The 27,176-nt window shown below is 39.8% G+C and overlaps 18 non-coding genes across 18 annotated transcripts; all 18 read right to left on the bottom strand.

The window, feature by feature from the left end:
- Positions 1-928: 928 nt before the first annotated feature.
- TRNAV-CAC (transfer RNA valine (anticodon CAC)) lies at positions 929-1,001 on the bottom strand. The gene has a single exon. It is a non-coding gene; the product is annotated as a tRNA-Val (tRNA).
- A 300-nt stretch (positions 1,002-1,301) lies between these two features.
- Positions 1,302-1,373, bottom strand: TRNAP-UGG (transfer RNA proline (anticodon UGG)). Its single transcript has one exon. It is a non-coding gene; the product is annotated as a tRNA-Pro (tRNA).
- Positions 1,374-3,536: 2,163 nt separating this feature from the next.
- TRNAV-CAC (transfer RNA valine (anticodon CAC)) lies at positions 3,537-3,609 on the bottom strand. The gene has a single exon. It is a non-coding gene; the product is annotated as a tRNA-Val (tRNA).
- A 300-nt stretch (positions 3,610-3,909) lies between these two features.
- TRNAP-UGG (transfer RNA proline (anticodon UGG)) lies at positions 3,910-3,981 on the bottom strand. Its single transcript has one exon. It is a non-coding gene; the product is annotated as a tRNA-Pro (tRNA).
- A 2,525-nt stretch (positions 3,982-6,506) lies between these two features.
- On the bottom strand, positions 6,507-6,578 carry TRNAP-UGG (transfer RNA proline (anticodon UGG)). The gene has a single exon. It is a non-coding gene; the product is annotated as a tRNA-Pro (tRNA).
- Positions 6,579-8,686: 2,108 nt separating this feature from the next.
- Positions 8,687-8,759, bottom strand: TRNAV-CAC (transfer RNA valine (anticodon CAC)). Its single transcript has one exon. It is a non-coding gene; the product is annotated as a tRNA-Val (tRNA).
- A 300-nt stretch (positions 8,760-9,059) lies between these two features.
- On the bottom strand, positions 9,060-9,131 carry TRNAP-UGG (transfer RNA proline (anticodon UGG)). The gene has a single exon. It is a non-coding gene; the product is annotated as a tRNA-Pro (tRNA).
- Positions 9,132-11,266: 2,135 nt separating this feature from the next.
- Positions 11,267-11,339, bottom strand: TRNAV-CAC (transfer RNA valine (anticodon CAC)). Its single transcript has one exon. It is a non-coding gene; the product is annotated as a tRNA-Val (tRNA).
- A 300-nt stretch (positions 11,340-11,639) lies between these two features.
- On the bottom strand, positions 11,640-11,711 carry TRNAP-UGG (transfer RNA proline (anticodon UGG)). The gene has a single exon. It is a non-coding gene; the product is annotated as a tRNA-Pro (tRNA).
- Positions 11,712-14,244: 2,533 nt separating this feature from the next.
- On the bottom strand, positions 14,245-14,316 carry TRNAP-UGG (transfer RNA proline (anticodon UGG)). Its single transcript has one exon. It is a non-coding gene; the product is annotated as a tRNA-Pro (tRNA).
- Positions 14,317-16,492: 2,176 nt separating this feature from the next.
- TRNAV-CAC (transfer RNA valine (anticodon CAC)) lies at positions 16,493-16,565 on the bottom strand. Its single transcript has one exon. It is a non-coding gene; the product is annotated as a tRNA-Val (tRNA).
- Positions 16,566-16,865: 300 nt separating this feature from the next.
- TRNAP-UGG (transfer RNA proline (anticodon UGG)) lies at positions 16,866-16,937 on the bottom strand. Its single transcript has one exon. It is a non-coding gene; the product is annotated as a tRNA-Pro (tRNA).
- A 2,159-nt stretch (positions 16,938-19,096) lies between these two features.
- TRNAV-CAC (transfer RNA valine (anticodon CAC)) lies at positions 19,097-19,169 on the bottom strand. The gene has a single exon. It is a non-coding gene; the product is annotated as a tRNA-Val (tRNA).
- Positions 19,170-19,469: 300 nt separating this feature from the next.
- TRNAP-UGG (transfer RNA proline (anticodon UGG)) lies at positions 19,470-19,541 on the bottom strand. Its single transcript has one exon. It is a non-coding gene; the product is annotated as a tRNA-Pro (tRNA).
- A 2,141-nt stretch (positions 19,542-21,682) lies between these two features.
- On the bottom strand, positions 21,683-21,755 carry TRNAV-CAC (transfer RNA valine (anticodon CAC)). Its single transcript has one exon. It is a non-coding gene; the product is annotated as a tRNA-Val (tRNA).
- Positions 21,756-22,055: 300 nt separating this feature from the next.
- On the bottom strand, positions 22,056-22,127 carry TRNAP-UGG (transfer RNA proline (anticodon UGG)). Its single transcript has one exon. It is a non-coding gene; the product is annotated as a tRNA-Pro (tRNA).
- A 2,175-nt stretch (positions 22,128-24,302) lies between these two features.
- TRNAV-CAC (transfer RNA valine (anticodon CAC)) lies at positions 24,303-24,375 on the bottom strand. Its single transcript has one exon. It is a non-coding gene; the product is annotated as a tRNA-Val (tRNA).
- Positions 24,376-24,675: 300 nt separating this feature from the next.
- TRNAP-UGG (transfer RNA proline (anticodon UGG)) lies at positions 24,676-24,747 on the bottom strand. Its single transcript has one exon. It is a non-coding gene; the product is annotated as a tRNA-Pro (tRNA).
- Between the last annotated feature and the right edge of the window lie 2,429 nt (positions 24,748-27,176).

The raw sequence follows: 27,176 nt of genomic DNA, 5'->3' as shown, positions 1-27,176 counted from the left end.
TATCTATCTATCTATCTATCTATCTATCTTTATATATGGATACCTGCGTACACATACATATAGATATGCCATGCATTCCTTTAGATTTGTTCCAACCTCTTACCATTTATTTGAGAATCCCTACTTTTCAAGTGACTGCAAATGAAGTCATTTCCGGCACTTTTTGGCCGGTGCAAGGTAACAAAAACACATGACAACTTTTAATAAAAATCATTGGTCTCTTTGTTAACGCGCACTGTCAAACATGGGGCTTTCACACGTCAGGTAAACATGATAACCAATACACAACAGAAGCAGATGTAGATTGCTTATCAATGCCGGGATAGAACAGTTGTGAATTGAGTAGAAGAAGGGCCCCTGAATTGATACTTATTATATACAGCCTGTAAGATAATGAAAAATGCAGGCTAGGAAAGGAGATGCAAATATCAATGTATTAGAAAAATACATAAAGAGGAGTGATTTGCTTTTATTCATTCAAGGCTAGAAAAAATCAACATACTATTGCAAGCATTCATACACCACCAAATAGAAATAAACAATTCTGACATTAAACGTAAAGGTGACGATGCATTTGTATCATCACCTTGAGAAGGGTCACCGAGGAATTGAGCCCAGGGCTTCTGCACTTAAACACCAGAAACACTCCACTAAACTAAGATGCCTGTTGGTGCCAACAATTCCCAAAGTTAATGCGTGTTCTAGGTGAGCAATGAACAGAATGCAGGGCTCTTTTCAAAGCGAGGTCTAGGGCTCTTTTCAAAGCGAGGTCTGTGAATCAACAGATACATCCACATGCCAATTACTTTAGTGTTTTTAAGAGAATTCACTTTCTTGGAACGAGTCTGCATGAAACCATCTTCAGGGCCTGGACAATTTCATGGCAAAACGGCACCTCTCAACATTGCAGCCAAGACAATATATCAACTGTTTCTGCCCGGTTTCGAACCGGGGACCTTTCGCGTGTGAGGCAAACGTGATAACCACTACACTACAGAAACAGATGTCTACAGTTGATTCTTCTGTGATGAAACTTCTCAAAACAGGCTATTCCAAGGGCCTCTGGTTTTAGATTTCTTTCATGCAACCTTCCCAGACAGCCCTAGCTGAACGCTTGTATATGCCATGCAAGTTCAGCATTTTTGCAAAATGCTTAAAGAGAAATGTTTCCTATTTGCTCAGGCAGGGCAAGGTTAAAAGCATGAGACTCTAGCAAATATTCATCCACTACTGCAAAGAGAAAATTGATATTGGCTTTGAAATGCATACTGCAATACTACTTTAAAAAAGCACCAATGAAAGGGCTCGTCCGGGATTTGAACCCGGGACCTCTCGCACCCAAAGCGAGAATCATACCCCTAGACCAACGAGCCTTCGAAAGGCCCGTACCTCTGAAAAGCTAATACCAGCTCTAAGCACGCAATGAAGATCATGCTGGGGACTTTTTCATGCTTGGTCTGTGAATATACATGAAATTCAGTGTCAACTTACCCTTTCTCAAATGATATCACTATCATTTATAAGTGTCCCCTTTTATTTTGTCCCAGCATTGGACACGTCTTACAGAAAGTCAGCACTTATTTATCTATTTCTGCATTGGCTAGACCCTAAAGAGAAAGGATAAAAAGCTGTTCATAGCAACATAAGAAACACATGTTGCATTTTCTCTCAAATGCTTATTCCCTTTGTGCAAATCGGAATGCCAAGATGAATAACTGGGCCACAGATTCTGGCTAATTATCTTTCCCTTGAATGCAAGTAGCAATAAAAACGGCCTAATGCAGGACTAAAGCATTCCTTGCAAGCCTCTAACATCATAACATAACTGAGCTGCTGGTAGCAAGCTAAGCAATACCTTCCCAAAATGAGAAGTACATGTGCTAATCCGCTCAATCAGCGCTCGATCAGGCTCGATCAGGCGAGATATAGAAAAGGTGGAAAGGGTCCAAATGGCTGTCCCTTCCTTTTTAGTGTGGGTCCTTCTGACTATCATAGGATTGCTTGTAAGAGTGGCCAGGGTCAGAGAAAAAACTTTCAACCCTTCGTAGTGTTCTATCCAGAAGCAGGCATTTTCTGGGCCTTTAATTTCAGGCTTTTCCCAGCAGTCTCTGTTCTGCCTATGTAAATTAACAAAAGCAGTGCTTATTCATCACTTACTCTAATGTCCTTACTGTCCAGAAAGCTCTGCCTAAGTATGCTTTTTTTCTTTTTCAGTGAAATTCTAAATGTTTTTTCCGCCCAGTCTATGGCAGTAGAATGCTGCTTATGATGCCACATTTTGTTGAATCACCAAGGTACAACTACAGAGGAATATATGAGTCTGAACGACATGGAACTCTTAGCTAACACATCACAATGTGTGATGCTTGCCAACCAAGCACTAGATTCTGGAGCGCTGATGATCAGAACATTCTGCTCCTGAAGGAAAGGAAAGACAGCTTGATGGAAAATAAAGTCTCAGTTTATAGTAACGCTCTCTCTCTCCCAATATCTATCTATCTATCTATCTATCTATCTATCTATCTATCTATCTATCTATCTATCTATCTATCTATCTATCTATCTATCTATCTATCTATCTATCTATCTATCTATCTATCTATCTATCTATCTATCTATCTATCTATCTATCTATCTATCTATCTATCTATCTATCTATCTTTATATATGGATACCTGCGTACACATACATATAGATATGCCATGCATTCCTTTAGATTTGTTCCAACCTCTTACCATTTATTTGAGAATCCCTACTTTTCAAGTGACTGCAAATGAAGTCATTTCCGGCACTTTTTGGCCGGTGCAAGGTAACAAAAACACATGACAACTTTTAATAAAAATCATTGGTCTCTTTGTTAACGCGCACTGTCAAACATGGGGCTTTCACACGTCAGGTAAACATGATAACCAATACACAACAGAAGCAGATGTAGATTGCTTATCAATGCCGGGATAGAACAGTTGTGAATTGAGTAGAAGAAGGGCCCCTGAATTGATACTTATTATATACAGCCTGTAAGATAATGAAAAATGCAGGCTAGGAAAGGAGATGCAAATATCAATGTATTAGAAAAATACATAAAGAGGAGTGATTTGCTTTTATTCATTCAAGGCTAGAAAAAATCAACATACTATTGCAAGCATTCATACACCACCAAATAGAAATAAACAATTCTGACATTAAACGTAAAGGTGACGATGCATTTGTATCATCACCTTGAGAAGGGTCACCGAGGAATTGAGCCCAGGGCTTCAGCACTTAAACACCAGAAACACTCCACTAAACTAAGATGCCTGTTGGTGCCAACAATTCCCAAAGTTAATGCGTGTTCTAGGTGAGCAATGAACAGAATGCAGGGCTCTTTTCAAAGCGAGGTCTGTGAATCAACAGATACATCCACATGCCAATTACTTTAGTGTTTTTAGGAGAATTCACTTTCTTGGAACGAGTCTGCATGAAACCATCTTCAGGGCCTGGACAATTTCATGGCAAAACGGCACCTCTCAACATTGCAGCCAAGACAATATAACAACTTTTTCTGCCCGGTTTCGAACCGGGGACCTTTCGCGTGTGAGGCGAACGTGATAACCACTACACTACAGAAACAGATGTCTACAGTTGATTCTTCTGTGATGAAATTTCTCAAAACAGGCTATTCCAAGGGCCTCTGGTTTTAGATTTCTTTCATGCAACCTTCCCAGACAGCCCTAGCTGAACGCTTGTATATGCCATGCAAGTTCAGCATTTTTGCAAAATGCTTAAAGAGAAATGTTTCCTAGTTGCTCAGGCAGGGCAAGGTTAAAAGCATGAGACTCTAGCAAATATTCATCCACTACTGCAAAGAGAAAATTGATATTGGCTTTGAAATGCATACTGCAATACTACTTTAAAAAAGCACCAATGAAAGGGCTCGTCCGGGATTTGAACCCGGGACCTCTCGCACCCAAAGCGAGAATCATACCCCTAGACCAACGAGCCTTCGAAAGGCCCGCACCTCTGAAAAGCTAATACCAGCTCTAAGCACGCAATGAAGATCATGCTGGGGACTTTTTCATGCTTGGTCTGTGAATATACATGAAATTCAGTGTCAACTTACCCTTTCTCAAATGATATCACTATCATTTATAAGTGTCCCCTTTTATTTTGTCCCAGCATTGGACACGTCTTACAGAAAGTCAGCACTTATTTATCTATTTCTGCATTGGCTAGACCCTAAAGAGAAAGAATAAAAAGCTGTTCATAGCAACATAAGAAACACATGTTGCATTTTCTCTCAAATGCTTATTCCCTTTGTGCAAATCGGAATGCCAAGGTGAATAACTGGGCCACAGATTCTGGCTAATTATCTTTCCCTTGAATGCAAGTAGCAATAAAAACGGCCTAATGCAGGACTAAAGCATTCCTTGCAAGCCTCTAACATCATAACATAACTGAGCTGCTGGTAGCAAGCTAAGCAATACCTTCCCAAAATGAGAAGTACATGTGCTAATCCGCTCAATCAGCGCTCGATCAGGTTGCGATCAGGCGAGATATAGAAAAGGTGGAAAGGGTCCAAATGGCTGTCCCTTCCTTTTCAGGGTGGGTCCTTCTGACTATCATAGGATTGCTTGTAAGAGTGGCCAGGGTCAGAGAAAAAACTTTCAACCCTTCTTAGTGTTCTATCCAGAAGCAGGCATTTTCTGTGCCTTTAATTTCAGGCTTTTCCCAGCAGTCTCTGTTCTGCCTATGTAAATTAACAAAAGCAGTGCTTATTCATCACTTACTCTAATGTCCTTACTGTCCAGAAAGCTCTGCCTAAGTATGCTTTTTTTCTTTTTCAGTGAAATTCTAAATGTTTTTTCCGCCCAGTCTATGGCAGTAGAATGCTGCTTATGATGCCACATTTTGTTGAATCACCAAGGTACAACTACAGAGGAATATATGAGTCTGAACGACATGGAACTCTTAGCTAACACATCACAATGTGTGATGCTTGCCAACCAAGCACTAGATTCTGGAGCGCTGATGATCAGAACATTCTGCTCCTGAAGGAAAGGAAAGACAGCTTGATGGAAAATAAAGTCTCAGTTTATAGTAACGCTCTCTCTCTCCCAATATCTATCTATCTATCTATCTATCTATCTATCTATCTATCTATCTATCTATCTATCTATCTATCTATCTATCTATCTATCTATCTATCTATCTATCTATCTATCTATCTATCTATCTATCTATCTATCTATCTATCTATCTATCTATCTATCTATCTATCTTTATATATGGATACCTGCGTACACATACATATAGATATGCCATGCATTCCTTTAGATTTGTTCCAACCTCTTACCATTTATTTGAGAATCCCTACTTTTCAAGTGACTGCAAATGAAGTCATTTCCGGCACTTTTTGGCCGGTGCAAGGTAACAAAAACACATGACAACTTTTAATAAAAATCATTGGTCTCTTTGTTAACGCGCACTGTCAAACATGGGGCTTTCACACGTCAGGTAAACATGATAACCAATACACAACAGAAGCAGATGTAGATTGCTTATCAATGCCGGGATAGAACAGTTGTGAATTGAGTAGAAGAAGGGCCCCTGAATTGATACTTATTATATACAGCCTGTAAGATAATGAAAAATGCAGGCTAGGAAAGGAGATGCAAATATCAATGTATTAGAAAAATACATAAAGAGGAGTGATTTGCTTTTATTCATTCAAGGCTAGAAAAAATCAACATACTATTGCAAGCATTCATACACCACCAAATAGAAATAAACAATTCTGACATTAAACGTAAAGGTGACGATGCATTTGTATCATCACCTTGAGAAGGGTCACCGAGGAATTGAGCCCAGGGCTTCTGCACTTAAACACCAGAAACACTCCACTAAACTAAGATGCCTGTTGGTGCCAACAATTCCCAAAGTTAATGCGTGTTCTAGGTGAGCAATGAACAGAATGCAGGGCTCTTTTCAAAGCGAGGTCTGTGAATCAACAGATACATCCACATGCCAATTACTTTAGTGTTTTTAGGAGAATTCACTTTCTTGGAACGAGTCTGCATGAAACCATCTTCAGGGCCTGGACAATTTCATGGCAAAACGGCACCTCTCAACATTGCAGCCAAGACAATATAACAACTTTTTCTGCCCGGTTTCGAACCGGGAACCTTTCGCGTGTGAGGCGAACGTGATAACCACTACACTACAGAAACAGATGTCTACAGTTGATTCTTCTGTGATGAAATTTCTCAAAACAGGCTATTCCAAGGGCCTCTGGTTTTAGATTTCTTTCATGCAACCTTCCCAGACAGCCCTAGCTGAACGCTTGTATATGCCATGCAAGTTCAGCATTTTTGCAAAATGCTTAAAGAGAAATGTTTCCTAGTTGCTCAGGCAGGGCAAGGTTAAAAGCCTGAGACTCTAGCAAATATTCATCCACTACTGCAAAGAGAAAATTGATATTGGCTTTGAAATGCATACTGCAATACTACTTTAAAAAAGCACCAATGAAAGGGCTCGTCCGGGATTTGAACCCGGGACCTCTCGCACCCAAAGCGAGAATCATACCCCTAGACCAACGAGCCTTCGAAAGGCCCGCACCTCTGAAAAGCTAATACCAGCTCTAAGCACGCAATGAAGATCATGCTGGGGACTTTTTCATGCTTGGTCTGTGAATATACATGAAATTCAGTGTCAACTTACCCTTTCTCAAATGATATCACTATCATTTATAAGTGTCCCCTTTTATTTTGTCCCAGCATTGGACACGTCTTACAGAAAGTCAGCACTTATTTATCTATTTCTGCATTGGCTAGACCCTAAAGAGAAAGAATAAAAAGCTGTTCATAGCAACATAAGAAACACATGTTGCATTTTCTCTCAAATGCTTATTCCCTTTGTGCAAATCGGAATGCCAAGGTGAATAACTGGGCCACAGATTCTGGCTAATTATCTTTCCCTTGAATGCAAGTAGCAATAAAAACGGCCTAATGCAGGACTAAAGCATTCCTTGCAAGCCTCTAACATCATAACATAACTGAGCTGCTGGTAGCAAGCTAAGCAATACCTTCCCAAAATGAGAAGTACATGTGCTAATCCGCTCAATCAGCGCTCGATCAGGTTGCGATCAGGCGAGATATAGAAAAGGTGGAAAGGGTCCAAATGGCTGTCCCTTCCTTTTCAGGGTGGGTCCTTCTGACTATCATAGGATTGCTTGTAAGAGTGGCCAGGGTCAGAGAAAAAACTTTCAACCCTTCTTAGTGTTCTATCCAGAAGCAGGCATTTTCTGTGCCTTTAATTTCAGGCTTTTCCCAGCAGTCTCTGTTCTGCCTATGTAAATTAACAAAAGCAGTGCTTATTCATCACTTACTCTAATGTCCTTACTGTCCAGAAAGCTCTGCCTAAGTATGCTTTTTTTCTTTTTCAGTGAAATTCTAAATGTTTTTACTGCCCAGTCTATGGCAGTAGAATGCTGCTTATGATGCCACATTTTGTTGAATCACCAAGGTACAACTACAGAGGAATATATGAGTCTGAACGACATGGAACTCTTAGCTAACACATCACAATGTGTGATGCTTGCCAACCAAGCACTAGATTCTGGAGCGCTGATGATCAGAACATTCTGCTCCTGAAGGAAAGGAAAGACAGCTTGATGGAAAATAAAGTCTCAGTTTATAGTAACGCTCTCTCTCTCCCAATATCTATCTATCTATCTATCTATCTATCTATCTATCTATCTATCTATCTATCTATCTATCTATCTATCTATCTATCTATCTATCTATCTATCTATCTATCTATCTATCTATCTATCTTTATATATGGATACCTGCGTACACATACATATAGATATGCCATGCATTCCTTTAGATTTGTTCCAACCTCTTACCATTTATTTGAGAATCCCTACTTTTCAAGTGACTGCAAATGAAGTCATTTCCGGCACTTTTTGGCCGGTGCAAGGTAACAAAAACACATGACAACTTTTAATAAAAATCATTGGTCTCTTTGTTAACGCGCACTGTCAAACATGGGGCTTTCACACGTCAGGTAAACATGATAACCAATACACAACAGAAGCAGATGTAGATTGCTTATCAATGCCGGGATAGAACAGTTGTGAATTGAGTAGAAGAAGGGCCCCTGAATTGATACTTATTATATACAGCCTGTAAGATAATGAAAAATGCAGGCTAGGAAAGGAGATGCAAATATCAATGTATTAGAAAAATACATAAAGAGGAGTGATTTGCTTTTATTCATTCAAGGCTAGAAAAAATCAACATACTATTGCAAGCATTCATACACCACCAAATAGAAATAAACAATTCTGACATTAAACGTAAAGGTGACGATGCATTTGTATCATCACCTTGAGAAGGGTCACCGAGGAATTGAGCCCAGGGCTTCTGCACTTAAACACCAGAAACACTCCACTAAACTAAGATGCCTGTTGGTGCCAACAATTCCCAAAGTTAATGCGTGTTCTAGGTGAGCAATGAACAGAATGCAGGGCTCTTTTCAAAGCGAGGTCTGTGAATCAACAGATACATCCACATGCCAATTACTTTAGTGTTTTTAAGAGAATTCACTTTCTTGGAACGAGTCTGCATGAAACCATCTTCAGGGCCTGGACAATTTCATGGCAAAACGGCACCTCTCAACATTGCAGCCAAGACAATATAACAACTGTTTCTGCCCGGTTTCGAACCGGGGACCTTTCGCGTGTGAGGCAAACGTGATAACCACTACACTACAGAAACAGATGTCTACAGTTGATTCTTCTGTGATGAAACTTCTCAAAACAGGCTATTCCAAGGGCCTCTGGTTTTAGATTTCTTTCATGCAACCTTCCCAGACAGCCCTAGCTGAACGCTTGTATATGCCATGCAAGTTCAGCATTTTTGCAAAATGCTTAAAGAGAAATGTTTCCTATTTGCTCAGGCAGGGCAAGGTTAAAAACATGAGACTCTAGCAAATATTCATCCACTACTGCAAAGAGAAAATTGATATTGGCTTTGAAATGCATACTGCAATACTACTTTAAAAAAGCACCAATGAAAGGGCTCGTCCGGGATTTGAACCCGGGACCTCTCGCACCCAAAGCGAGAATCATACCCCTAGACCAACGAGCCTTCGAAAGGCCCGCACCTCTGAAAAGCTAATACCAGCTCTAAGCACGCAATGAAGATCATGCTGGGGACTTTTTCATGCTTGGTCTGTGAATATACATGAAATTCAGTGTCAACTTACCCTTTCTCAAATGATATCACTATCATTTATAAGTGTCCCCTTTTATTTTGTCCCAGCATTGGACACGTCTTACAGAAAGTCAGCACTTATTTATCTATTTCTGCATTGGCTAGACCCTAAAGAGAAAGGATAAAAAGCTGTTCATAGCAACATAAGAAACACATGTTGCATTTTCTCTCAAATGCTTATTCCCTTTGTGCAAATCGGAATGCCAAGATGAATAACTGGGCCACAGATTCTGGCTAATTATCTTTCCCTTGAATGCAAGTAGCAATAAAAACGGCCTAATGCAGGACTAAAGCATTCCTTGCAAGCCTCTAACATCATAACATAACTGAGCTGCTGGTAGCAAGCTAAGCAATACCTTCCCAAAATGAGAAGTACATGTGCTAATCCGCTCAATCAGCGCTCGATCAGGCTCGATCAGGCGAGATATAGAAAAGGTGGAAAGGGTCCAAATGGCTGTCCCTTCCTTTTTAGTGTGGGTCCTTCTGACTATCATAGGATTGCTTGTAAGAGTGGCCAGGGTCAGAGAAAAAACTTTCAACCCTTCTTAGTGTTCTATCCAGAAGCAGGCATTTTCTGGGCCTTTAATTTCAGGCTTTTCCCAGCAGTCTCTGTTCTGCCTATGTAAATTAACAAAAGCAGTGCTTATTCATCACTTACTCTAATGTCCTTACTGTCCAGAAAGCTCTGCCTAAGTATGCTTTTTTTCTTTTTCAGTGAAATTCTAAATGTTTTTTCCGCCCAGTCTATGGCAGTAGAATGCTGCTTATGATGCCACATTTTGTTGAATCACCAAGGTACAACTACAGAGGAATATATGAGTCTGAACGACATGGAACTCTTAGCTAACACATCACAATGTGTGATGCTTGCCAACCAAGCACTAGATTCTGGAGCGCTGATGATCAGAACATTCTGCTCCTGAAGGAAAGGAAAGACAGCTTGATGGAAAATAAAGTCTCAGTTTATAGTAACGCTCTCTCTCTCCCAATATCTATCTATCTATCTATCTATCTATCTATCTATCTATCTATCTATCTATCTATCTATCTATCTATCTATCTATCTATCTATCTATCTATCTATCTATCTATCTATCTATCTATCTATCTATCTATCTATCTATCTATCTATCTTTATATATGGATACCTGCGTACACATACATATAGATATGCCATGCATTCCTTTAGATTTGTTCCAACCTCTTACCATTTATTTGAGAATCCCTACTTTTCAAGTGACTGCAAATGAAGTCATTTCCGGCACTTTTTGGCCGGTGCAAGGTAACAAAAACACATGACAACTTTTAATAAAAATCATTGGTCTCTTTGTTAACGCGCACTGTCAAACATGGGGCTTTCACACGTCAGGTAAACATGATAACCAATACACAACAGAAGCAGATGTAGATTGCTTATCAATGCCGGGATAGAACAGTTGTGTATTGAGTAGAAGAAGGGCCCCTGAATTGATACTTATTATATACAGCCTGTAAGATAATGAAAAATGCAGGCTAGGAAAGGAGATGCAAATATCAATGTATTAGAAAAATACATAAAGAGGAGTGATTTGCTTTTATTCATTCAAGGCTAGAAAAAATCAACATACTATTGCAAGCATTCATACACCACCAAATAGAAATAAACAATTCTGACATTAAACGTAAAGGTGACGATGCATTTGTATCATCACCTTGAGAAGGGTCACCGAGGAATTGAGCCCAGGGCTTCAGCACTTAAACACCAGAAACACTCCACTAAACTAAGATGCCTGTTGGTGCCAACAATTCCCAAAGTTAATGCGTGTTCTAGGTGAGCAATGAACAGAATGCAGGGCTCTTTTCAAAGCGAGGTCTGTGAATCAACAGATACATCCACATGCCAATTACTTTAGTGTTTTTAGGAGAATTCACTTTCTTGGAACGAGTCTGCATGAAACCATCTTCAGGGCCTGGACAATTTCATGGCAAAACGGCACCTCTCAACATTGCAGCCAAGACAATATAACAACTTTTTCTGCCCGGTTTCGAACCGGGGACCTTTCGCGTGTGAGGCGAACGTGATAACCACTACACTACAGAAACAGATGGCTACAGTTGATTCTTCTGTGATGAAATTTCTCAAAACAGGCTATTCCAAGGGCCTCTGGTTTTAGATTTCTTTCATGCAACCTTCCCAGACAGCCCTAGCTGAACGCTTGTATATGCCATGCAAGTTCAGCATTTTTGCAAAATGCTTAAAGAGAAATGTTTCCTAGTTGCTCAGGCAGGGCAAGGTTAAAAGCATGAGACTCTAGCAAATATTCATCCACTACTGCAAAGAGAAAATTGATATTGGCTTTGAAATGCATACTGCAATACTACTTTAAAAAAGCACCAATGAAAGGGCTCGTCCGGGATTTGAACCCGGGACCTCTCGCACCCAAAGCGAGAATCATACCCCTAGACCAACGAGCCTTCGAAAGGCCCGCACCTCTGAAAAGCTAATACCAGCTCTAAGCACGCAATGAAGATCATGCTGGGGACTTTTTCATGCTTGGTCTGTGAATATACATGAAATTCAGTGTCAACTTACCCTTTCTCAAATGATATCACTATCATTTATAAGTGTCCCCTTTTATTTTGTCCCAGCATTGGACACGTCTTACAGAAAGTCAGCACTTATTTATCTATTTCTGCATTGGCTAGACCCTAAAGAGAAAGAATAAAAAGCTGTTCATAGCAACATAAGAAACACATGTTGCATTTTCTCTCAAATGCTTATTCCCTTTGTGCAAATCGGAATGCCAAGGTGAATAACTGGGCCACAGATTCTGGCTAATTATCTTTCCCTTGAATGCAAGTAGCAATAAAAACGGCCTAATGCAGGACTAAAGCATTCCTTGCAAGCCTCTAACATCATAACATAACTGAGCTGCTGGTAGCAAGCTAAGCAATACCTTCCCAAAATGAGAAGTACATGTGCTAATCCGCTCAATCAGCGCTCGATCAGGTTGCGATCAGGCGAGATATAGAAAAGGTGGAAAGGGTCCAAATGGCTGTCCCTTCCTTTTCAGGGTGGGTCCTTCTGACTATCATAGGATTGCTTGTAAGAGTGGCCAGGGTCAGAGAAAAAACTTTCAACCCTTCTTAGTGTTCTATCCAGAAGCAGGCATTTTCTGTGCCTTTAATTTCAGGCTTTTCCCAGCAGTCTCTGTTCTGCCTATGTAAATTAACAAAAGCAGTGCTTATTCATCACTTACTCTAATGTCCTTACTGTCCAGAAAGCTCTGCCTAAGTATGCTTTTTTTCTTTTTCAGTGAAATTCTAAATGTTTTTTCCGCCCAGTCTATGGCAGTAGAATGCTGCTTATGATGCCACATTTTGTTGAATCACCAAGGTACAACTACAGAGGAATATATGAGTCTGAACGACATGGAACTCTTAGCTAACACATCACAATGTGTGATGCTTGCCAACCAAGCACTAGATTCTGGAGCGCTGATGATCAGAACATTCTGCTCCTGAAGGAAAGGAAAGACAGCTTGATGGAAAATAAAGTCTCAGTTTATAGTAACGCTCTCTCTCTCCCAATATCTATCTATCTATCTATCTATCTATCTATCTATCTATCTATCTATCTATCTATCTATCTATCTATCTATCTATCTATCTATCTATCTATCTATCTATCTATCTATCTATCTATCTATCTATCTATCTATCTATCTATCTATCTATCTATCTATCTATCTATCTATCTTTATATATGGATACCTGCGTACACATACATATAGATATGCCATGCATTCCTTTAGATTTGTTCCAACCTCTTACCATTTATTTGAGAATCCCTACTTTTCAAGTGACTGCAAATGAAGTCATTTCCGGCACTTTTTGGCCGGTGCAAGGTAACAAAAACACATGACAACTTTTAATAAAAATCATTGGTCTCTTTGTTAACGCGCACTGTCAAACATGGGGCTTTCACACGTCAGGTAAACATGATAACCAATACACAACAGAAGCAGATGTAGATTGCTTATCAATGCCGGGATAGAACAGTTGTGAATTGAGTAGAAGAAGGGCCCCTGAATTGATACTTATTATATACAGCCTGTAAGATAATGAAAAATGCAGGCTAGGAAAGGAGATGCAAATATCAATGTATTAGAAAAATACATAAAGAGGAGTGATTTGCTTTTATTCATTCAAGGCTAGAAAAAATCAACATACTATTGCAAGCATTCATACACCACCAAATAGAAATAAACAATTCTGACATTAAACGTAAAGGTGACGATGCATTTGTATCATCACCTTGAGAAGGGTCACCGAGGAATTGAGCCCAGGGCTTCTGCACTTAAACACCAGAAACACTCCACTAAACTAAGATGCCTGTTGGTGCCAACAATTCCCAAAGTTAATGCGTGTTCTAGGTGAGCAATGAACAGAATGCAGGGCTCTTTTCAAAGCGAGGTCTGTGAATCAACAGATACATCCACATGCCAATTACTTTAGTGTTTTTAGGAGAATTCACTTTCTTGGAACGAGTCTGCATGAAACCATCTTCAGGGCCTGGACAATTTCATGGCAAAACGGCACCTCTCAACATTGCAGCCAAGACAATATAACAACTTTTTCTGCGCGGTTTCGAACCGGGAACCTTTCGCGTGTGAGGCGAACGTGATAACCACTACACTACAGAAACAGATGTCTACAGTTGATTCTTCTGTGATGAAATTTCTCAAAACAGGCTATTCCAAGGGCCTCTGGTTTTAGATTTCTTTCATGCAACCTTCCCAGACAGCCCTAGCTGAACGCTTGTATATGCCATGCAAGTTCAGCATTTTTGCAAAATGCTTAAAGAGAAATGTTTCCTAGTTGCTCAGGCAGGGCAAGGTTAAAAGCATGAGACTCTAGCAAATATTCATCCACTACTGCAAAGAGAAAATTGATATTGGCTTTGAAATGCATACTGCAATACTACTTTAAAAAAGCACCAATGAAAGGGCTCGTCCGGGATTTGAACCCGGGACCTCTCGCACCCAAAGCGAGAATCATACCCCTAGACCAACGAGCCTTCGAAAGGCCCGCACCTCTGAAAAGCTAATACCAGCTCTAAGCACGCAATGAAGATCATGCTGGGGACTTTTTCATGCTTGGTCTGTGAATATACATGAAATTCAGTGTCAACTTACCCTTTCTCAAATGATATCACTATCATTTATAAGTGTCCCCTTTTATTTTGTCCCAGCATTGGACACGTCTTACAGAAAGTCAGCACTTATTTATCTATTTCTGCATTGGCTAGACCCTAAAGAGAAAGAATAAAAAGCTGTTCATAGCAACATAAGAAACACATGTTGCATTTTCTCTCAAATGCTTATTCCCTTTGTGCAAATCGGAATGCCAAGGTGAATAACTGGGCCACAGATTCTGGCTAATTATCTTTCCCTTGAATGCAAGTAGCAATAAAAACGGCCTAATGCAGGACTAAAGCATTCCTTGCAAGCCTCTAACATCATAACATAACTGAGCTGCTGGTAGCAAGCTAAGCAATACCTTCCCAAAATGAGAAGTACATGTGCTAATCCGCTCAATCAGCGCTCGATCAGGTTGCGATCAGGCGAGATATAGAAAAGGTGGAAAGGGTCCAAATGGCTGTCCCTTCCTTTTCAGGGTGGGTCCTTCTGACTATCATAGGATTGCTTGTAAGAGTGGCCAGGGTCAGAGAAAAAACTTTCAACCCTTCTTAGTGTTCTATCCAGAAGCAGGCATTTTCTGTGCCTTTAATTTCAGGCTTTTCCCAGCAGTCTCTGTTCTGCCTATGTAAATTAACAAAAGCAGTGCTTATTCATCACTTACTCTAATGTCCTTACTGTCCAGAAAGCTCTGCCTAAGTATGCTTTTTTTCTTTTTCAGTGAAATTCTAAATGTTTTTACTGCCCAGTCTATGGCAGTAGAATGCTGCTTATGATGCCACATTTTGTTGAATCACCAAGGTACAACTACAGAGGAATATATGAGTCTGAACGACATGGAACTCTTAGCTAACACATCACAATGTGTGATGCTTGCCAACCAAGCACTAGATTCTGGAGCGCTGATGATCAGAACATTCTGCTCCTGAAGGAAAGGAAAGACAGCTTGATGGAAAATAAAGTCTCAGTTTATAGTAACGCTCTCTCTCTCCCAATATCTATCTATCTATCTATCTATCTATCTATCTATCTATCTATCTATCTATCTATCTATCTATCTATCTATCTATCTATCTATCTATCTATCTATCTATCTATCTATCTATCTATCTATCTATCTATCTATCTATCTATCTATCTATCTATCTATCTATCTATCTATCTATCTATCTATCTATCTTTATATATGGATACCTGCGTACACATACATATAGATATGCCATGCATTCCTTTAGATTTGTTCCAACCTCTTACCATTTATTTGAGAATCCCTACTTTTCAAGTGACTGCAAATGAAGTCATTTCCGGCACTTTTTGGCCGGTGCAAGGTAACAAAAACACATGACAACTTTTAATAAAAATCATTGGTCTCTTTGTTAACGCGCACTGTCAAACATGGGGCTTTCACACGTCAGGTAAACATGATAACCAATACACAACAGAAGCAGATGTAGATTGCTTATCAATGCCGGGATAGAACAGTTGTGAATTGAGTAGAAGAAGGGCCCCTGAATTGATACTTATTATATACAGCCTGTAAGATAATGAAAAATGCAGGCTAGGAAAGGAGATGCAAATATCAATGTATTAGAAAAATACATAAAGAGGAGTGATTTGCTTTTATTCATTCAAGGCTAGAAAAAATCAACATACTATTGCAAGCATTCATACACCACCAAATAGAAATAAACAATTCTGACATTAAACGTAAAGGTGACGATGCATTTGTATCATCACCTTGAGAAGGGTCACCGAGGAATTGAGCCCAGGGCTTCTGCACTTAAACACCAGAAACACTCCACTAAACTAAGATGCCTGTTGGTGCCAACAATTCCCAAAGTTAATGCGTGTTCTAGGTGAGCAATGAACAGAATGCAGGGCTCTTTTCAAAGCGAGGTCTGTGAATCAACAGATACATCCACATGCCAATTACTTTAGTGTTTTTAAGAGAATTCACTTTCTTGGAACGAGTCTGCATGAAACCATCTTCAGGGCCTGGACAATTTCATGGCAAAACGGCACCTCTCAACATTGCAGCCAAGACAATATATCAACTGTTTCTGCCCGGTTTCGAACCGGGGACCTTTCGCGTGTGAGGCAAACGTGATAACCACTACACTACAGAAACAGATGTCTACAGTTGATTCTTCTGTGATGAAACTTCTCAAAACAGGCTATTCCAAGGGCCTCTGGTTTTAGATTTCTTTCATGCAACCTTCCCAGACAGCCCTAGCTGAACGCTTGTATATGCCATGCAAGTTCAGCATTTTTGCAAAATGCTTAAAGAGAAATGTTTCCTATTTGCTCAGGCAGGGCAAGGTTAAAAGCATGAGACTCTAGCAAATATTCATCCACTACTGCAAAGAGAAAATTGATATTGGCTTTGAAATGCATACTGCAATACTACTTTAAAAAAGCACCAATGAAAGGGCTCGTCCGGGATTTGAACCCGGGACCTCTCGCACCCAAAGCGAGAATCATACCCCTAGACCAACGAGCCTTCGAAAGGCCCGTACCTCTGAAAAGCTAATACCAGCTCTAAGCACGCAATGAAGATCATGCTGGGGACTTTTTCATGCTTGGTCTGTGAATATACATGAAATTCAGTGTCAACTTACCCTTTCTCAAATGATATCACTATCATTTATAAGTGTCCCCTTTTATTTTGTCCCAGCATTGGACACGTCTTACAGAAAGTCAGCACTTATTTATCTATTTCTGCATTGGCTAGACCCTAAAGAGAAAGGATAAAAAGCTGTTCATAGCAACATAAGAAACACATGTTGCATTTTCTCTCAAATGCTTATTCCCTTTGTGCAAATCGGAATGCCAAGATGAATAACTGGGCCACAGATTCTGGCTAATTATCTTTCCCTTGAATGCAAGTAGCAATAAAAACGGCCTAATGCAGGACTAAAGCATTCCTTGCAAGCCTCTAACATCATAACATAACTGAGCTGCTGGTAGCAAGCTAAGCAATACCTTCCCAAAATGAGAAGTACATGTGCTAATCCGCTCAATCAGCGCTCGATCAGGCTCGATCAGGCGAGATATAGAAAAGGTGGAAAGGGTCCAAATGGCTGTCCCTTCCTTTTTAGTGTGGGTCCTTCTGACTATCATAGGATTGCTTGTAAGAGTGGCCAGGGTCAGAGAAAAAACTTTCAACCCTTCGTAGTGTTCTATCCAGAAGCAGGCATTTTCTGGGCCTTTAATTTCAGGCTTTTCCCAGCAGTCTCTGTTCTGCCTATGTAAATTAACAAAAGCAGTGCTTATTCATCACTTACTCTAATGTCCTTACTGTCCAGAAAGCTCTGCCTAAGTATGCTTTTTTTCTTTTTCAGTGAAATTCTAAATGTTTTTTCCGCCCAGTCTATGGCAGTAGAATGCTGCTTATGATGCCACATTTTGTTGAATCACCAAGGTACAACTACAGAGGAATATATGAGTCTGAACGACATGGAACTCTTAGCTAACACATCACAATGTGTGATGCTTGCCAACCAAGCACTAGATTCTGGAGCGCTGATGATCAGAACATTCTGCTCCTGAAGGAAAGGAAAGACAGCTTGATGGAAAATAAAGTCTCAGTTTATAGTAACGCTCTCTCTCTCCCAATATCTATCTATCTATCTATCTATCTATCTATCTATCTATCTATCTATCTATCTATCTATCTATCTATCTATCTATCTATCTATCTATCTATCTATCTATCTATCTATCTATCTATCTATCTATCTATCTATCTATCTATCTATCTATCTATCTATCTATCTATCTATCTTTATATATGGATACCTGCGTACACATACATATAGATATGCCATGCATTCCTTTAGATTTGTTCCAACCTCTTACCATTTATTTGAGAATCCCTACTTTTCAAGTGACTGCAAATGAAGTCATTTCCGGCACTTTTTGGCCGGTGCAAGGTAACAAAAACACATGACAACTTTTAATAAAAATCATTGGTCTCTTTGTTAACGCGCACTGTCAAACATGGGGCTTTCACACGTCAGGTAAACATGATAACCAATACACAACAGAAGCAGATGTAGATTGCTTATCAATGCCGGGATAGAACAGTTGTGAATTGAGTAGAAGAAGGGCCCCTGAATTGATACTTATTATATACAGCCTGTAAGATAATGAAAAATGCAGGCTAGGAAAGGAGATGCAAATATCAATGTATTAGAAAAATACATAAAGAGGAGTGATTTGCTTTTATTCATTCAAGGCTAGAAAAAATCAACATACTATTGCAAGCATTCATACACCACCAAATAGAAATAAACAATTCTGACATTAAACGTAAAGGTGACGATGCATTTGTATCATCACCTTGAGAAGGGTCACCGAGGAATTGAGCCCAGGGCTTCTGCACTTAAACACCAGAAACACTCCACTAAACTAAGATGCCTGTTGGTGCCAACAATTCCCAAAGTTAATGCGTGTTCTAGGTGAGCAATGAACAGAATGCAGGGCTCTTTTCAAAGCGAGGTCTGTGAATCAACAGATACATCCACATGCCAATTACTTTAGTGTTTTTAAGAGAATTCACTTTCTTGGAACGAGTCTGCATGAAACCATCTTCAGGGCCTGGACAATTTCATGGCAAAACGGCACCTCTCAACATTGCAGCCAAGACAATATAACAACTGTTTCTGCCCGGTTTCGAACCGGGGACCTTTCGCGTGTGAGGCGAACGTGATAACCACTACACTACAGAAACAGATGTCTACAGTTGATTCTTCTGTGATGAAACTTCTCAAAACAGGCTATTCCAAGGGCCTCTGGTTTTAGATTTCTTTCATGCAACCTTCCCAGACAGCCCTAGCTGAACGCTTGTATATGCCATGCAAGTTCAGCATTTTTGCAAAATGCTTAAAGAGAAATGTTTCCTATTTGCTCAGGCAGGGCAAGGTTAAAAGCATGAGACTCTAGCAAATATTCATCCACTACTGCAAAGAGAAAATTGATATTGGCTTTGAAATGCATACTGCAATACTACTTTAAAAAAGCACCAATGAAAGGGCTCGTCCGGGATTTGAACCCGGGACCTCTCGCACCCAAAGCGAGAATCATACCCCTAGACCAACGAGCCTTCGAAAGGCCCGCACCTCTGAAAAGCTAATACCAGCTCTAAGCACGCAATGAAGATCATGCTGGGGACTTTTTCATGCTTGGTCTGTGAATATACATGAAATTCAGTGTCAACTTACCCTTTCTCAAATGATATCACTATCATTTATAAGTGTCCCCTTTTATTTTGTCCCAGCATTGGACACGTCTTACAGAAAGTCAGCACTTATTTATCTATTTCTGCATTGGCTAGACCCTAAAGAGAAAGAATAAAAAGCTGTTCATAGCAACATAAGAAACACATGTTGCATTTTCTCTCAAATGCTTATTCCCTTTGTGCAAATCGGAATGCCAAGGTGAATAACTGGGCCACAGATTCTGGCTAATTATCTTTCCCTTGAATGCAAGTAGCAATAAAAACGGCCTAATGCAGGACTAAAGCATTCCATGCAAGCCTCTAACATCATAACATAACTGAGCTGCTGGTAGCAAGCTAAGCAATACCTTCCCAAAATGAGAAGTACATGTGCTAATCCGCTCAATCAGCGCTCGATCAGGCGAGATATAGAAAAGGTGGAAAGGGTCCAAATGGCTGTCCCTTCCTTTTTAGGGTGGGTCCTTCTGACTATCATAGGATTGCTTGTAAGAGTGGCCAGGGTCAGAGAAAAAACTTTCAACCCTTCTTAGTGTTCTATCCAGAAGCAGGCATTTTCTGGGCCTTTAATTTCAGGCTTTTCCCAGCAGTCTCTGTTCTGCCTATGTAAATTAACAAAAGCAGTGCTTATTCATCACTTACTCTAATGTCCTTACTGTCCAGAAAGCTCTGCCTAAGTATGCTTTTTTTCTTTTTCAGTGAAATTCTAAATGTTTTTTCTGCCCAGTCTATGGCAGTAGAATGCTGCTTATGATGCCACATTTTGTTGAATCACCAAGGTACAACTACAGAGGAATATATGAGTCTGAACGACATGGAACTCTTAGCTAACACATCACAATGTGTGATGCTTGCCAACCAAGCACTAGATTCTGGAGCGCTGATGATCAGAACATTCTGCTCCTGAAGGAAAGGAAAGACAGCTTGATGGAAAATAAAGTCTCAGTTTATAGTAACGCTCTCTCTCTCCCAATATCTATCTATCTATCTATCTATCTATCTATCTATCTATCTATCTATCTATCTATCTATCTATCTATCTATCTATCTATCTATCTATCTATCTATCTATCTATCTATCTATCTATCTATCTATCTATCTATCTATCTATCTATCTATCTATCTATCTATCTTTATATATGGATACCTGCGTACACATACATATAGATATGCCATGCATTCCTTTAGATTTGTTCCAACCTCTTACCATTTATTTGAGAATCCCTACTTTTCAAGTGACTGCAAATGAAGTCATTTCCGGCACTTTTTGGCCGGTGCAAGGTAACAAAAACACATGACAACTTTTAATAAAAATCATTGGTCTCTTTGTTAACGCGCACTGTCAAACATGGGGCTTTCACACGTCAGGTAAACATGATAACCAATACACAACAGAAGCAGATGTAGATTGCTTATCAATGCCGGGATAGAACAGTTGTGAATTGAGTAGAAGAAGGGCCCCTGAATTGATACTTATTATATACAGCCTGTAAGATAATGAAAAATGCAGGCTAGGAAAGGAGATGCAAATATCAATGTATTAGAAAAATACATAAAGAGGAGTGATTTGCTTTTATTCATTCAAGGCTAGAAAAAATCAACATACTATTGCAAGCATTCATACACCACCAAATAGAAATAAACAATTCTGACATTAAACGTAAAGGTGACGATGCATTTGTATCATCACCTTGAGAAGGGTCACCGAGGAATTGAGCCCAGGGCTTCTGCACTTAAACACCAGAAACACTCCACTAAACTAAGATGCCTGTTGGTGCCAACAATTCCCAAAGTTAATGCGTGTTCTAGGTGAGCAATGAACAGAATGCAGGGCTCTTTTCAAAGCGAGGTCTGTGAATCAACAGATACATCCACATGCCAATTACTTTAGTGTTTTTAAGAGAATTCACTTTCTTGGAACGAGTCTGCATGAAACCATCTTCAGGGCCTGGACAATTTCATGGCAAAACGGCACCTCTCAACATTGCAGCCAAGACAATATATCAACTGTTTCTGCCCGGTTTCGAACCGGGGACCTTTCGCGTGTGAGGCAAACGTGATAACCACTACACTACAGAAACAGATGTCTACAGTTGATTCTTCTGTGATGAAACTTCTCAAAACAGGCTATTCCAAGGGCCTCTGGTTTTAGATTTCTTTCATGCAACCTTCCCAGACAGCCCTAGCTGAACGCTTGTATATGCCATGCAAGTTCAGCATTTTTGCAAAATGCTTAAAGAGAAATGTTTCCTATTTGCTCAGGCAGGGCAAGGTTAAAAGCATGAGACTCTAGCAAATATTCATCCACTACTGCAAAGAGAAAATTGATATTGGCTTTGAAATGCATACTGCAATACTACTTTAAAAAAGCACCAATGAAAGGGCTCGTCCGGGATTTGAACCCGGGACCTCTCGCACCCAAAGCGAGAATCATACCCCTAGACCAACGAGCCTTCGAAAGGCCCGTACCTCTGAAAAGCTAATACCAGCTCTAAGCACGCAATGAAGATCATGCTGGGGACTTTTTCATGCTTGGTCTGTGAATATACATGAAATTCAGTGTCAACTTACCCTTTCTCAAATGATATCACTATCATTTATAAGTGTCCCCTTTTATTTTGTCCCAGCATTGGACACGTCTTACAGAAAGTCAGCACTTATTTATCTATTTCTGCATTGGCTAGACCCTAAAGAGAAAGGATAAAAAGCTGTTCATAGCAACATAAGAAACACATGTTGCATTTTCTCTCAAATGCTTATTCCCTTTGTGCAAATCGGAATGCCAAGATGAATAACTGGGCCACAGATTCTGGCTAATTATCTTTCCCTTGAATGCAAGTAGCAATAAAAACGGCCTAATGCAGGACTAAAGCATTCCTTGCAAGCCTCTAACATCATAACATAACTGAGCTGCTGGTAGCAAGCTAAGCAATACCTTCCCAAAATGAGAAGTACATGTGCTAATCCGCTCAATCAGCGCTCGATCAGGCTCGATCAGGCGAGATATAGAAAAGGTGGAAAGGGTCCAAATGGCTGTCCCTTCCTTTTTAGTGTGGGTCCTTCTGACTATCATAGGATTGCTTGTAAGAGTGGCCAGGGTCAGAGAAAAAACTTTCAACCCTTCGTAGTGTTCTATCCAGAAGCAGGCATTTTCTGGGCCTTTAATTTCAGGCTTTTCCCAGCAGTCTCTGTTCTGCCTATGTAAATTAACAAAAGCAGTGCTTATTCATCACTTACTCTAATGTCCTTACTGTCCAGAAAGCTCTGCCTAAGTATGCTTTTTTTCTTGTTCAGTGAAATTCTAAATGTTTTTTCCGCCCAGTCTATGGCAGTAGAATGCTGCTTATGATGCCACATTTTGTTGAATCACCAAGGTACAACTACAGAGGAATATATGAGTCTGAACGACATGGAACTCTTAGCTAACACATCACAATGTGTGATGCTTGCCAACCAAGCACTAGATTCTGGAGCGCTGATGATCAGAACATTCTGCTCCTGAAGGAAAGGAAAGACAGCTTGATGGAAAATAAAGTCTCAGTTTATAGTAACGCTCTCTCTCTCCCAATATCTATCTATCTATCTATCTATCTATCTATCTATCTATCTATCTATCTATCTATCTATCTATCTATCTATCTATCTATCTATCTATCTATCTATCTATCTATCTATCTATCTATCTATCTATCTATCTATCTATCTATCTATCTATCTATCTATCTATCTATCTATCTATCTATCTATCTATCTTTATATATGGATACCTGCGTACACATACATATAGATATGCCATGCATTCCTTTAGATTTGTTCCAACCTCTTACCATTTATTTGAGAATCCCTACTTTTCAAGTGACTGCAAATGAAGTCATTTCCGGCACTTTTTGGCCGGTGCAAGGTAACAAAAACACATGACAACTTTTAATAAAAATCATTGGTCTCTTTGTTAACGCGCACTGTCAAACATGGGGCTTTCACACGTCAGGTAAACATGATAACCAATACACAACAGAAGCAGATGTAGATTGCTTATCAATGCCGGGATAGAACAGTTGTGAATTGAGTAGAAGAAGGGCCCCTGAATTGATACTTATTATATACAGCCTGTAAGATAATGAAAAATGCAGGCTAGGAAAGGAGATGCAAATATCAATGTATTAGAAAAATACATAAAGAGGAGTGATTTGCTTTTATTCATTCAAGGCTAGAAAAAATCAACATACTATTGCAAGCATTCATACACCACCAAATAGAAATAAACAATTCTGACATTAAACGTAAAGGTGACGATGCATTTGTATCATCACCTTGAGAAGGGTCACCGAGGAATTGAGCCCAGGGCTTCAGCACTTAAACACCAGAAACACTCCACTAAACTAAGATGCCTGTTGGTGCCAACAATTCCCAAAGTTAATGCGTGTTCTAGGTGAGCAATGAACAGAATGCAGGGCTCTTTTCAAAGCGAGGTCTGTGAATCAACAGATACATCCACATGCCAATTACTTTAGTGTTTTTAGGAGAATTCACTTTCTTGGAACGAGTCTGCATGAAACCATCTTCAGGGCCTGGACAATTTCATGGCAAAACGGCACCTCTCAACATTGCAGCCAAGACAATATAACAACTTTTTCTGCCCGGTTTCGAACCGGGGACCTTTCGCGTGTGAGGCGAACGTGATAACCACTACACTACAGAAACAGATGTCTACAGTTGATTCTTCTGTGATGAAATTTCTCAAAACAGGCTATTCCAAGGGCCTCTGGTTTTAGATTTCTTTCATGCAACCTTCCCAGACAGCCCTAGCTGAACGCTTGTATATGCCATGCAAGTTCAGCATTTTTGCAAAATGCTTAAAGAGAAATGTTTCCTAGTTGCTCAGGCAGGGCAAGGTTAAAAGCATGAGACTCTAGCAAATATTCATCCACTACTGCAAAGAGAAAATTGATATTGGCTTTGAAATGCATACTGCAATACTACTTTAAAAAAGCACCAATGAAAGGGCTCGTCCGGGATTTGAACCCGGGACCTCTCGCACCCAAAGCGAGAATCATACCCCTAGACCAACGAGCCTTCGAAAGGCCCGCACCTCTGAAAAGCTAATACCAGCTCTAAGCACGCAATGAAGATCATGCTGGGGACTTTTTCATGCTTGGTCTGTGAATATACATGAAATTCAGTGTCAACTTACCCTTTCTCAAATGATATCACTATCATTTATAAGTGTCCCCTTTTATTTTGTCCCAGCATTGGACACGTCTTACAGAAAGTCAGCACTTATTTATCTATTTCTGCATTGGCTAGACCCTAAAGAGAAAGAATAAAAAGCTGTTCATAGCAACATAAGAAACACATGTTGCATTTTCTCTCAAATGCTTATTCCCTTTGTGCAAATCGGAATGCCAAGGTGAATAACTGGGCCACAGATTCTGGCTAATTATCTTTCCCTTGAATGCAAGTAGCAATAAAAACGGCCTAATGCAGGACTAAAGCATTCCTTGCAAGCCTCTAACATCATAACATAACTGAGCTGCTGGTAGCAAGCTAAGCAATACCTTCCCAAAATGAGAAGTACATGTGCTAATCCGCTCAATCAGCGCTCGATCAGGTTGCGATCAGGCGAGATATAGAAAAGGTGGAAAGGGTCCAAATGGCTGTCCCTTCCTTTTCAGGGTGGGTCCTTCTGACTATCATAGGATTGCTTGTAAGAGTGGCCAGGGTCAGAGAAAAAACTTTCAACCCTTCTTAGTGTTCTATCCAGAAGCAGGCATTTTCTGTGCCTTTAATTTCAGGCTTTTCCCAGCAGTCTCTGTTCTGCCTATGTAAATTAACAAAAGCAGTGCTTATTCATCACTTACTCTAATGTCCTTACTGTCCAGAAAGCTCTGCCTAAGTATGCTTTTTTTCTTTTTCAGTGAAATTCTAAATGTTTTTTCCGCCCAGTCTATGGCAGTAGAATGCTGCTTATGATGCCACATTTTGTTGAATCACCAAGGTACAACTACAGAGGAATATATGAGTCTGAACGACATGGAACTCTTAGCTAACACATCACAATGTGTGATGCTTGCCAACCAAGCACTAGATTCTGGAGCGCTGATGATCAGAACATTCTGCTCCTGAAGGAAAGGAAAGACAGCTTGATGGAAAATAAAGTCTCAGTTTATAGTAACGCTCTCTCTCTCCCAATATCTATCTATCTATCTATCTATCTATCTATCTATCTATCTATCTATCTATCTATCTATCTATCTATCTATCTATCTATCTATCTATCTATCTATCTATCTATCTATCTATCTATCTATCTATCTATCTATCTATCTATCTATCTATCTATCTATCTATCTATCTTTATATATGGATACCTGCGTACACATACATATAGATATGCCATGCATTCCTTTAGATTTGTTCCAACCTCTTACCATTTATTTGAGAATCCCTACTTTTCAAGTGACTGCAAATGAAGTCATTTCCGGCACTTTTTGGCCGGTGCAAGGTAACAAAAACACATGACAACTTTTAATAAAAATCATTGGTCTCTTTGTTAACGCGCACTGTCAAACATGGGGCTTTCACACGTCAGGTAAACATGATAACCAATACACAACAGAAGCAGATGTAGATTGCTTATCAATGCCGGGATAGAACAGTTGTGAATTGAGTAGAAGAAGGGCCCCTGAATTGATACTTATTATATACAGCCTGTAAGATAATGAAAAATGCAGGCTAGGAAAGGAGATGCAAATATCAATGTATTAGAAAAATACATAAAGAGGAGTGATTTGCTTTTATTCATTCAAGGCTAGAAAAAATCAACATACTATTGCAAGCATTCATACACCACCAAATAGAAATAAACAATTCTGACATTAAACGTAAAGGTGACGATGCATTTGTATCATCACCTTGAGAAGGGTCACCGAGGAATTGAGCCCAGGGCTTCTGCACTTAAACACCAGAAACACTCCACTAAACTAAGATGCCTGTTGGTGCCAACAATTCCCAAAGTTAATGCGTGTTCTAGGTGAGCAATGAACAGAATGCAGGGCTCTTTTCAAAGCGAGGTCTGTGAATCAACAGATACATCCACATGCCAATTACTTTAGTGTTTTTAGGAGAATTCACTTTCTTGGAACGAGTCTGCATGAAACCATCTTCAGGGCCTGGACAATTTCATGGCAAAACGGCACCTCTCAACATTGCAGCCAAGACAATATAACAACTTTTTCTGCCCGGTTTCGAACCGGGAACCTTTCGCGTGTGAGGCGAACGTGATAACCACTACACTACAGAAACAGATGTCTACAGTTGATTCTTCTGTGATGAAATTTCTCAAAACAGGCTATTCCAAGGGCCTCTGGTTTTAGATTTCTTTCATGCAACCTTCCCAGACAGCCCTAGCTGAACGCTTGTATATGCCATGCAAGTTCAGCATTTTTGCAAAATGCTTAAAGAGAAATGTTTCCTAGTTGCTCAGGCAGGGCAAGGTTAAAAGC

This window comes from Lissotriton vulgaris, unplaced genomic scaffold, assembly GCF_964263255.1.
Source record: "Lissotriton vulgaris unplaced genomic scaffold, aLisVul1.2 SCAFFOLD_595, whole genome shotgun sequence".
Lineage (NCBI taxonomy): Eukaryota > Metazoa > Chordata > Amphibia > Caudata > Salamandridae > Lissotriton > Lissotriton vulgaris.
The sequence above is the reverse complement of the archived record's forward strand: the minus strand, read 5'-3'. Positions and strand labels throughout refer to the sequence as shown.